Genomic DNA, 12436 nt, shown 5'->3' on the forward strand with positions numbered 1-12436 from the left:
CTCATATATCTCTACTTCTTCGTAACTTCCCCTACTCTTCTTTATTGTTTCTCCCTCCCTCCTCCTCCCCCTCCCTCCTTCCCGATACCTATCCCTCACTCGCTCACTCCAATCTCAGACTCGCAGGTCGCTCTCCCACTCACACACATTTCAGAAAGGAGGGAGAGGGAGAGGGAGAGAGGGAGAGAGAGAGAGAGAGAGAGAGAGAGAGAGAGAGAGAGAGAGAGAGAGAGAGAGAGAGAGAGAGAGAGAGAGAGAGAGAGAGAGAGAGAGAGAGAGAGAGAGAGAGAAACCTGCCCAAAACAAAAACAAAACAAAACTGATAAGAAACTGACAAAAACAATAGAAAACCGCAATCGTACAAAGAGATAGACAAAAGCGAAGAAACTATTAAAAGAGACATCGAGAAGCTAAGAGACTGTCGAGAAGGACATTTTGAAGCTAAGCAAGGAAAAACAGCCCCGCAGAAATGATCATGGCAAGCAAAGAAGCAGGAATTATATGAACTTAATAAAAATTGGGATCGGGTATAATAGAACCTTCATACATGCACTAACAGAGTAATGACGGAATTGTGCTTTTTTTGAACTTTCCTTGCCTGCTCCCGTCTTTCATACCCAACTTCCTGCCGCCCTTAATTCACTTCAGACCAGCCGGGAGCACCACTTTTGGGACTGCTTAGAAGTAATCACGGTAGACAAACATGGATGAATTTTGAATGCGATAGAAAATAGAAATCTGTGTATTGAAAACGAGAACTATACATGGCTGTTTACCTCCTTTTTCCACCTTTCTGACCCACTCAATCTCTCAGTACCTTTTTGTGACACTATAAAAGTAACATATGGCATAAAAAAAATCATCAAAAGGAGCATTTGTACAGCGAAAGGGAAAGATTAACATAGGTACTCACGTTGTTTGTCCATCCGTCTTGCTGGCCCGCCCGAGTCCTGCCTTCTTTTTTTTCTGACACTGAAAGAAAAAGTACATGATCAAAAGGCGGTTCAGAAACGTACCGCCTCACAGAAGAAGCATAAATAAAGCTAAGAAGAGGGATAAAGAGGGAAGAGAAGGAAAGAAGAGGGAAGAGAAGGAGAGAAGAGAGAAGAGAAGGAGAGAAGAGGGAAGAAAAGGAAAGAAAAGGGAAGAAAAGGAAAAGAAGACACGGTGAGGAGAATAAAAGAGGGGATAGAGGAGCATCATGCATCAGAGAAAGGACAAAGATTGAAGATTAGGTGCAAGAAAAAAAATGTTAACACTGATATATCTCCACTAAGAACAAAGCCCCTCCCAAAGAGAACAACAAACACACTGAAAGAAAGAGTTAAATGATGAGATTCCTTTTCCTTTACTAATATTTCCCTTCCGCTCACCAGAAAATAATAAATAAGAACATACAGCAACAATAAAACACATGCCAGACAGCCTATCATAAAACACAGGGAAAGTACGGGTATATAAACACATTTTTTTCTGGGCTCGGTTATTTTTAGTCCCCCACTCAATGCCTGAATGATTGAGTCGAGTCGCCAAACATCACAACCGGTGTTTACGTTTGATCTCTCTCTCTCTCTCTCTCTCTCTCTCTCTCTCTCTCTCTCTCTCTCTCTCTCGTTATCGACAAGGGTGACGTATCGTGTTTACTTATCACTCCCTCCCTCCCTCCCTCCCTCACCCAATTATTTACTCACTCACCTGCTTTGTTTTTACTCATTCATTCACGTATCCTTTTGTCTGGTGTCAAGTTTTCGTTACTCATTCACAATATCCTTAACTCACGCGCTGTTCATTCAGTTATTCCTTCTCTTACTCTTGCAGTTCCTCACACACTTCTTCCCTTTCCTCCTGTTTCCTCTCTCTCATTCACTCGTTTTTGCGGCTTCACCTTCAAGATTATGGCAAAATGCTGCCTTAGATTTATCCTTACCCTTCCTTAACCCGTCCGCCGCGATTGGCACGGATTTCGCCTTCACTGGTAGCCTGGTAACATATGCTCCCGGGTCTTTCTGTGCCTCTGTGGTGGGTAGTGGAGTGTTTCCCATGTGGTATTGGTATGCTGGATTTCCCCTCCCAAGATGCATGACCTCACATTTTTCTTCACTAAATTGGAGCAGCCACTTTTTGTTCCACTCCTGTAGCGTGGTGATGTCTTCTTGTAGGAAATCCACATCCAAGGGGTTAACCACTGCATGCTTCTTCTCAGAGTTATGATGAACTTAGAAATTCGTGTTTACTTAATAACTAAACAAGGCCAGCCAAAAATAATGTTACCAAATATTCATACCAACCACACACCCGCCCACACGCACTCACAGCTGAAACAACACATAACACCCAGACACACAACTTTATTTACAGTTCTGAGTTACAACGCCACTAGAAATTCGCCTACAATCTACATACATACTAACGATAACAAAGCAAACAACGACAGTAACAATACCACATACCCCACACACAACTTTACTTACAGTTCTGAATTACAACGCCACTAGAAATTCGCCTACAATCTACGTACATACTAACGATAACAAAGCAAACAACGACAGTAACAATACCACATACCCCACCCACACACCCACCACACATACACGCACACGAACGAGGTAATTTATATAGCCTTGACACAACTTTCCTTATTAGCAGTTCTGGCATACAATTTTACACTAGTTTATCACCGCTACATATTGCATGCGCGACCCTGCTTGCTTGGACTGGCTGGCTCGCTCTGCCTCACGATCCTTGCGTCTTTTCACCGCTGCACATGAATCACTCGGAGCATTCAGTTATTGCCACAGTGTTGTATCGGTGTTCGAGACTGTGAGTTCATATTCATTAAACTGACTATGAGGACATTTTATGACCAGAAGGGATCATCAACAGGCCTCAAGAGCTATTTTTATTACTTTTTTTTGGCATAATATCGATTTTTGAAGAAACGGAAAACAGCAACAACAGCAATATCAACAACAGCAGCAGCAACAACAAAAACACCACCACCACCAGCAACAACAACAACAACAACGACAAACAACAACAACAACAACCTCTAACGCTACAAGCTTTTGGTATTTCCTCAAATCTACGCGTCACGTAATGCAGCGGAAGGCTCTCAAATCTTTCCGCTACAACGCAGAAAACTTCAATACTTCGACAAACTTTATTTTTTTCATTCTAGAAGCTTCCCTCTACAAGTTTTTTTCGTTTTATTTTTACTGCATTTTTATTAGGTTACCACTACAAGTTTTTTTCGTTTTATTTTTACTGCATTTTTATAAGGTTACCACTACAAGTTTTTTTCGTTTTATTTTTACTGCATTTTTATAAGGTTACCACTACAAGTTTTTTTCGCTTTATTTTTACTGCATTTCTATAAGGTTACCACTACAAGTTTTTTTCGTTTTATTTTCACTTGACATGTCCACGTGTCAAGGTACGGAGTGCTGCTCTCACTCAACCTTTCCGCTGCAACACCACAATAAAACTACAACAAAACAGCAACACAAAAGGTCCATTTCCTGAAACATTTCGACACTCACACACACACTCACATTTGGTAAGACTTTTGTAGAGGTTGTGGGCATATCCTTGGGTAGTTTAATGGAGCCTACTGATAGTTTGACAAGGCTTCTGCACCATGGATGTAAAAAAAAACCCAACAAAAAACACTAATGGGTACCAGGTTAACATCCTTGTAAGCTTTGGAAATGTTTCTTGCGCGCGCCGAAAGCATGTAACAATAAAGTCGGTATTCTCAGTCCCTTACAACTCTCACATCGACAATTTATAACGATCCAAATGAAGATGAATCGGGTTCTCCTGCGTGTTCTTTTCGCATTCACGTTACAGAAGGAGGGTCAAACTACAGCCATCAGTCACAAAACTACCCATGGAAATGCCCACAACTCCTGCGAAAGCCTTGTCAGATGTGTGTGCTTAGGCTCCTGTAGGTCCTGTATTCAGACACTTTCGGCTCTCCCAATAACTATTTTCAGAGGTCACAAAGGAAATATTCGGATTCTCTTGACTGTTTTTCATGTTCATGGTACAGAAACCTTGTCAAACTACCGCCAGGGGCTTGTAACTACCCTTGGAAATGCTCACAACTCCCGCGAAAGCCTTGTCGAATGTGTGTGCTCGTGCGCCGACATGCTTAAGAATACAGCTCTAAGTATCGGTAAGTTCGACACTCAGCCTCGTCGCTACATCCGCCGAGTTCCCGCCGCCGCCAGAACGCGTGAGTCAATAATCGATGTTGTTGGAGCTGCCGTGGCCTCAGTCCTGGCTCAGCTTAATAATTTATGTTGAGGGCAGCAGGGCCGGGTATATTGCAGGCTCCACGGCTAGCTGCTTCCTGCTTCTCTCTCTTCTCTTCTCTTCTCTTCTCTTCTCTTCTCTTCTCTTCTCTTCTCTTCTCTTCTCTTCTCTTCTCTTCTCTTCTCTTCTCTTCTCTTCTCTTCTCTTCTCTTCTCTTCTCTTCTCTTCTCTTCTCTTCTCTCTCTCTCTCTCTCTCTCTCTCTCTCTCTCTCTCTCTCTCTCTCTTAACTTTAATTTCTTCTTTCACCTTTTCTTCTCCTTTTTCCGTTTCTTCCTCTTTGCAATTCTTCCCTCCTAACCTCCTTGCTTTCCTTCCCTCTCCTTCTCTCTCTCTTTCTCCCCTCCTCTGTTTTTACTTACAATATATCTCTGCTATTCTCTTGTCCCCCTTCTACCTCCTTTTCTTGCTTTTATTCTCTTCATTCTCTCTACCTTTCTCTGTTTCTTTATCTCCCTTTTCTCTCTCTCCTGCTTCTCTCTCTCTCTCTCTTCCTCCCCTTAGCCTTACTCTCTTTCCTCTCTCCTTTCTCTCCTTCCCCTTGTCGCAGCTATCACTGTCACCCTTCTCTCCCCTCCCCCCCTCTCTCCCTCCCTTCCTCCATCCCTCCCTTCCTTCCTCCCTCCCTCCCTCATGTTTGTTCCCCTTCCATTTCGCCTGTCACGCTGCTTAGTCATTCCTCCTCCTCCTCCTCCTCCTTTTCCTCCTCCTCCAGTTTCACTCTCCCTCCCTTCCTTCCTCCTTCCCCCCATTCCTCATCCTCCTATTTCCTAACTCTTTCTTGATTCATTTTACCTTCTTCCTGTTTTCCTTCTTTCCTCTCCCTCCTACCTCTTCTGCATCTCTTATACCTCCTCCTCCTCTTCCTCCTCCTCCTCCTCCTCCTCCTGGTGCTGTGGCTTTTAAGTTCCAATCACTTTCTCTCCTTTTCCTTTTACTTTCCTCCTTAAGCAGCATTTCCTCCCTCCACCTTCTCCCTCACTTCCTCGTTTACTCTCTTGCCTTCCATCCTCGCGACCTTGAGCGCCCTAGGTCACCGCGGCTCTTGGGCGGAGGGAGACGGAGGAGGAGGAGGAGGAGGAGGAGGTGGTGGTGGTTGTTCGAGAGAGGGAGATTTAAGAAGAGGAAGAGGAGTGGGGGAAAGGGAAGGAAAACAGGAAGGAGAAGAAATGAGTTGAGAGAAATGGAAATAAGAGAATAAGGTATGGAAGAAAGGAGGAAAGACGGGAGGGAGAGAGAGATAAGATGGAGGAGGAAGGAGAGGTAGGTTGAGGGAGGTTGGAGGCTGAACGAGGGATACAGAGTGAAGGAGGGGAGAAAAAAGAATAAAGGGAGGGAGGGAAGAGGCCGAGGGGGGAAATTTGAAAAAGGGAGGAAAGACGGATAGGGTGAGGAAGGAAAGATGCTAAGGGAGACAGAGTGAAGGTGGGAGCAGAGAGGGAGAGAGTGAGGAAGAAAGGCAAGGAGGGAGGAAAGAGGAATAGGGTGAGGAAGGGAGGAAGCTGAGGGTGGTACTGAAAGAGGGAGGAAAGAGGGATAGGGGGAGAAAGGGAAGGGGCTGAGGAAGGGCGGAGAGGAGAATAGAGTGGGGGAGAGAAGGGGTTGAGGAAGGGAGGAGGGGAGAGAAGGGGTTGAGGAAGGGAAGAGAGAAGAACAGAGTGAGGGAGAGGAGCAGAAGAAGGGAGGAGAGAGGAATAGTGAGGGAGAGAAAGAACTGAGGAAGGAGGGAGAGAGGAAGGTGAGGGAGGAAGGGAGGATGCGGTCTTGAGAAGGGATGAAAGATGGATAGGAGGAGGCAGACTAGGTGAGAGAAGGAAGAGAGAAGGGAGAGAAGGAAAAGGCTGAGGGAGGTAGATTGAATGAAGAAGGAGAGAGAAGGAGGATGAGGGAGATAGACTGAATGAAGAAGGAGAGAGAAGGAGGAAGAGGGAGGTAGACTGAATGAAGAAGGAGAGAGAAAGAGACCGAGGGAGGTGAAAGTGGCCGAGGGAGGTAGTCTGGAGGTGGAAGGAAAGATGGATAGGGCAAGGCAGGGAGAGTAAGGCAGGGTGAGGTGGGTGAGGTGGGGTGAGGCAGGTTCTCCCCCCCCCCTCCAGTCACGTCACCTCGTAGCGGTGTGCCTACTAAGGAACGTCGCCAAATATTGCATTAGTTAAAGGTGCCACGCCGCCATCCACCTCGTGAACGGTGCCACGGGAGGAGGAGGAGGAGGAGGAGGAGGAGGAGGAAGAAGAGGAAGAGAAAAAAAGAAAACAAGAGCCAGAAGAACAAAAACAAGAAGAACAAGAACAAGAACAAGAAAAAGAACAAGAATAAGAGGAGGAAGATGATGCTGAAGAAGAAGAAGAAAAAGAAGACGAAGAAGAAGAAAAGAAGAAGAAAAAGAAAAAAAAAAGACGAACATGAAAATATTGATAATGAAGAAAAGGAAGAAGAAGAAGAAGAAGAAAGAAAACAGAAAAAGAAAAAAAGACGAACATGAAAATAATGATAACGAAGAAAAGGAAGAAGAAGACGACGACGACGACGAAGAAAAAAAAAGAAAAAGTCAAGAACAAGGAAAAGTAGAAGAAAGAAAGAAAAAGACTAAGGCAGAAAAAGAGAAGGAAAAAAAAAACGAAAAGAGGAACAGCAGCAGAGGAAGAAGGAGTGTAATGAGAAAGCTAGATATGCGCAAACAATTATCAAGCAAAGGTCAGCGTGGGACAGTTAATGAAAAGATAAAATAATAAACACCACGTGACCCCGAAAAATAAAGTTGAAGGCTGACACAGTTTCCAAAAAAGTTACGCATAGTTAGTGGAGCGTGAACCCAAACTTGACAAAAAAAAACTACAATGTAATAAATAAAAGTTCAAGTAATTCATTAATACCGGAAAAGTTGAAGCCTGACACAGTTCCCAGAAAGTTATTGACAGTGGAACGTGAACCCAAAACTTGCAAATAAAAGAAAATGGCGTTATAAAGAAAAAGTTAGAGCAAATAAGTAACAAAAAACGAGTCTCAGGAATATATTGAGAAGGTAAACAAATAAACAAAAATAAAAATAAACCCAGACTCACAAGAAAAATAAATTAGTTATAAAAAAAAGTTAGAGGAAATAAGTTACACGAAAAAGCCTCCGAGATATATTGAGAAGATAAAGTAAACAATTAAAGTAAACAGGTAAACAAAGAGAAAAATAAAGTCAAACATGAAAAAAAAATAAAATGAAGCCATAAAAAAGTTGTAGCCAATGAAAGTAAAGCAAACAGGGAAAGTATAATTGAAGGTAAACAAAAATCGTATGTAGTAATAGAAGCAGGAGTAAACAGCGTTGTACAAAAGGGAACAGCGAGAGGCAAACGAAATATCATATGGAATAAAAAAAAGTAGGTGAAAAAAGGTTATGATAAGGAATACAAGAACCAGAAGAACAAAAACAAGAAGAACAAGAACAAGAAGAACGAGAAGAAGAAGAACAAGAACAAAAAGAGGAAGATGATGCTGAAGAAGAAGAAGAAGAAGAAGGAAAAAAAAGCGAACTTGATAATAATGAGATGATAACAATGAGATGAAAAGCAAACAAAAAACTTATGAAAACAGGAGTAAAAAAAAATCATATGCAGTAAATAAACAAGGTAAACAATATGATAATAAGGAATACAGCGAGACGAAAAGTAAACAATAAAAAAAAATGCAGTAATAAAAATAAGAAAAAGAGTGATATGAGGGAAAATGTTATACAGTATTATTTTTTTTTCTTTCGTCATGTTCTTTATACAGTGACAAACAAAAAATAAATCATATACATCAACACGATCTGAGTCATGATGATACACACACACACACACACACACACACACACACACACACACACACACACACACACACACACACACACACACACACACACAGAGCCTTGTAGGACTTCAGCGTGAAAGAAAAATCACGGCGATATTGACCCCCCAAAAAAACACTTATTAATACAACGTGTTCTAAAAGTGTGGTGTGGTGATGGTTGGTGATAATAGTGATGATGGTGATGGTGTTATTGTTGTTGATGTTGGTAGTGGTGGTGGTGATGGTGGTGGTGACAATTCTGCCAGTCCAAATGCATATCTCATACATAAGATAAGCTTGCAACAGAGGAAGGAAATGCCAACAGCGACACACATCACCACCACCACTATCACCACCACCACCACCACCACCGCCAGCACGTAGGTCGCATTTCCTCATTTCCTTCTAACTTTACCTAAACACGAAACTATATATATTTGGGGTGCGTGTATAGTGAAATTTATTACGCAACAGTTGATATTTTGACGTGAACGGAATACGGGAGAGCTACTTCTTATACTTTTAACTTTGCGTACGTATTTTAAGGCTGGATTTGTATTTGTGTTGATGGTGTTATGGGTATTGTGAAGCGATTGAATTGAGTCTTTGAGCGTTGGTTTAAAGAGGATGGCAAAAACGATTAGATTCTGTTCATTCAAATTAAGGAAAAAATGGGGGGGTTGAGGAGAGAGAGAGAGAGAGAGAGAGAGAATATACCCGTGGTCGTACCTTAGACGGACAGAGATTAACTTTAGGAAAAAAAATGTCTAGTGTGAATTTCTCTTCCTTCTCTTCCTCTTCTCTTTTTTTTTTATCTTCATCACATCTTCTCATTCCTCGTCTGCCTCCTGGTCTACTTTTTCTCTTTCTACTGCATATTCTCCTTCTTTTCCAATTCTTTTATTATTATTTCTCCTCCTCCTCCTTTTCATCCTCCTCCTCTTTTTCTCTTCCTACTCAAACTACTACTGTCTCATATTTATTTTTCTTCTTCCCCTTTCATCTCCTGATTTACTCATTTCTCTTCTTATTTCTTGTATAGTGCTCTTCATTCCCATCCTTTTCTTCTGATCCTCCTTCTCTACCAGCACCACCTCCTCCTCCTCCTCCTCCTCCTCCGGCTCCTTCTTTTACTGCAAATTCTCCTCCCCTCCTCCTCCTCCTCTTCTTACACTTCCCACAGACTTTATTGGCCATTTCCTTTCTCCTTTCCTGATTCTGCTCGAGTTCAGCGCCAGAGTTTCCAATCGCATCTATGTAATTTTCTGCTTGTGGTCTTAGTCGAGGTGGCGGGATTCTCTCTCTCTCTCTCTCTCTCTCTCTCTCTCTCTCTCTCTCTCTCTCTCTCTCTCTCTGTTCGATCCTCCTCCTCTTTCTCAGTCTTCCTTCCTCTTTTCTTAACCCCTCTTCATCCTTTCTACTGCTCCGCTTCCTTCTTCTCTTCCCCCCCCCTCTCTCTTTGTCTCTGTCTCTCTCTCTCTGTCTCTCTCTCTCTCTCTCTCTCTCTCTCTCTCTCTCTCTCTCTCTCTCTCTCTCTCTCTCTCTCTCTCTCTCTCTCTCTCTCTCTCTCTCTCGTAGTACTGCGTAGTATAAAATTTATTCAAGCACTCAATCTTTTATCTTCTTTTATCCCTTCTCAATCCTCCCTCTCTCTCTCTCTTCTTCCTGTCTCCTTTCTTTATCCTTCTTCATCCTTTCTACTACTCCATTTTCTCTCTCTCTCTCTCTCTCTCTCTCTCTCTCTCTCTCTCTCTCTCTCTCTCTCTCTCTCTCTCTCTCTCTCTCTCTCTCTCTCTCGTTTCATTACCTCTCTGATCTTGACATTCTCGTGGAAGTGTGTGTGTGTGTGTGTGTGTGTGTGTGTGTGTGTGTGTGTGTGTGTGTGTGTGTGTGTGTGTGTGTGTGTGTGTGTGTGTGTGTGTGTGTGTGTGTGTGTGTTGACTTGCTAAACATTCACGAAGTTGTTGGAATGTCAGTCCCCGCAAGTCTCGCCGCCGCCTCGTCCATACAACTCTGAAGCCTTGAACTCCCTCCGTCATTCTCTCTCCTTTCCCCCCCCCCCACCCCTCCATCCCTTCCTACCTCCCTCCCTCCCTCCCAACCCTCGACTTCCTGACCCTCAACCCTCGACTTCAATCCGTCCCATTCCGCCCCGACTCGACAACACGTTTTCTAATATGAAGTTTTGACGTTTTTTTCTTTAGTTTGCCCTGATTTTTTGGGGGGGGAATTTATATAGTTTAGTTATGTGTGTTTCTTGAGCTTTTTTAACTGCTTGGTCTATTATTTTCTTTTTGTTGTTGTTGTTGTTGTTGTTTCTTTGTTACTTATAATTTTACTATTTCATTTATTTTTTTCTTATTTAATTTACTTTGTTTACTAGTTTTGTTGCTGTTGTTATTATGTTACTTCTACATTTTTCTTTGCTACATAATTTTTTCTTCAGTTTTCTTTTTCGTTTTTGTTCTTGTTCTCCTTTTTTGTATACTTTTTCCACCAGTGTTCTTCAGTTACCTCCGTTAGCGACCTCCTCCACGAGTTGCCTCCGCTACGAGTTATCTTAACCCGGTAGCAGCGGGGATCTTAATGGTCCCCACAAGAAAAAAAAAAAAAAAAAAAAACACCTCCCATTTTTTCAATATATATAATACATTGTGATCAATTTTATTCCATCTATTTTTTGTTTTTTTTTAGGGGTTAAAATCATATGGCCCGTCGCTGCTACCGGGTTAACCAGTAATATCTCCAAGACTAGATACCTCCACCAATAGTTACCTCCATTACTAGTTATCTCCACCAGTAATACCTCCTCCACGAGTAATACCTCCGCCACCAGTAATACTTCCACTACCAGTAATACTTCCACCACCAGTAATACTTCCACCACCAGTAATACGTCCACCAGTAATACCTCCACCACCAGTAATACTTCCACCACCAGTAATACTTCCACCACCAGTAATACTTCCACCACCAGTAATACCTCCTCCACGAGTAATACCTCCGCCACCAGTAATACTTCCACCACCAGTAATACTTCCACCACCAGTAATACTTCCACCACCAGTAATACCTCCTCCACCAGTAATACCTCCGCCACCAGTAATACTTCCACCACCAGTAATACTTCCACCACCAGTAATACTTCCACCACCAGTAATACCTCCACCACCAGTAATACCTCCACCAGTAATACCTCCACCACCAGTAATACCTCCACCACCAGTAATACCTCCACCACCCGTAATACCTCCACCACCAGTAATACCTCCACCACCCGTAATACCTCCTCCACCAGTAATACGTCCACCAGTAATCTCCACCATCTCCACATTTCCCCTAAGAAGCTCTCGTGGTTTAGCAGAGACGTGTGCAAGTGGTGGAAATGAGTGATTGTCTCTCTCTCTCTCTCTCTCTCTCTCTCTCTCTCTCTCTCTCTCTCTCTCTCTCTCTCTCTCTCTCTCTCTCTCTCTCTCTCTCTCTCTCTCTCTCTCTCTCTCTCGTTTTTCTTCCTTTCTTTCTCCCCCCTTTCGCTCTTCTTAATCCTCACTTTTATCCACTTTTTCTCCGTCTTCCCGCCACTTCCCTTTCGCTAACGTTATCCCTCTCTTTCCTTCTCATTTCTCTTCTTTTCAAGTCCCGCGGCTCTCCTTCTCTCATTCTTCTCTTTCTTCCCCGCTCAAAATCCTCCATCTTTCATTGACCGTCATTTATCATCTCTCTTCCTTCATCCCCTTCCTGTCTCTCCCTCTCTCTTTCTCTGTGTCTCTGTCTATCCGTCCCTCTCCCTAGCTCTCTCTTTCTCTCTCGCTCCCTCTCTCGCTAAAGGGTTCTGCATTCAAGAAATTCACTCGCTAGTCTAATTTTGGCTTCCCTGGCATCATAAATCATACCACCAACCCACATCGCGTTCCCTGTTCTTTGGCCAACGCCTTTTCCTTCGCCTCCCCGCTCTCCGTTGCTCAAGTCTGAAAATTTTGCTCTCTCTCTCTCTCTCTCTCTCTCTCTCTCTCTCTCTCTCTCTCTCTCTCTCTCTCTCTCTCTCTCTCTCTCTCTCTCTCTCTCTCTCTCTCTCTCTCTCTGTGTCTCTTTCTATGTCTCTTTTTCTGTGTCTCTCTTTCTGTATCTCTCTCTCTCTCTCTCTCTCTCTCTCTCTCTCTCTCTCTCTCTCTCTCTCTCTCTCTCTCTCTCTCTCTCTCTCTCTCTCTCTCTCTCTCTCTCTCTCTCTCTCTCTCTCTCTCTCTCTCTCTCTCTCTCTTCCCTTTTATCTAGTCCATTTTCCTCCTTCATTTTTATTTT

The 12436-nt window shown here is 43.1% G+C and overlaps 1 long non-coding RNA gene across 2 annotated transcripts in view; it reads right to left on the reverse strand.

Annotated features, from left to right (window-relative positions):
• LOC126985519 (uncharacterized) overlaps nt 1–12436 on the reverse strand; it is a 151659-nt gene that overhangs the window by 105242 nt on the left and 33981 nt on the right. For both annotated transcript variants that reach the window (XR_007738772.1, XR_007738768.1), the window contains exon 2: nt 914–972. This is a non-coding gene — a long non-coding RNA (uncharacterized LOC126985519). The remainder of the gene's footprint in view (nt 1–913; nt 973–12436) is intronic.

The sequence above is a fragment of the Eriocheir sinensis genome, chromosome 5 (genome assembly GCF_024679095.1).
Source record: "Eriocheir sinensis breed Jianghai 21 chromosome 5, ASM2467909v1, whole genome shotgun sequence".
Taxonomy (NCBI): Eukaryota; Metazoa; Arthropoda; class Malacostraca; order Decapoda; family Varunidae; genus Eriocheir; species Eriocheir sinensis.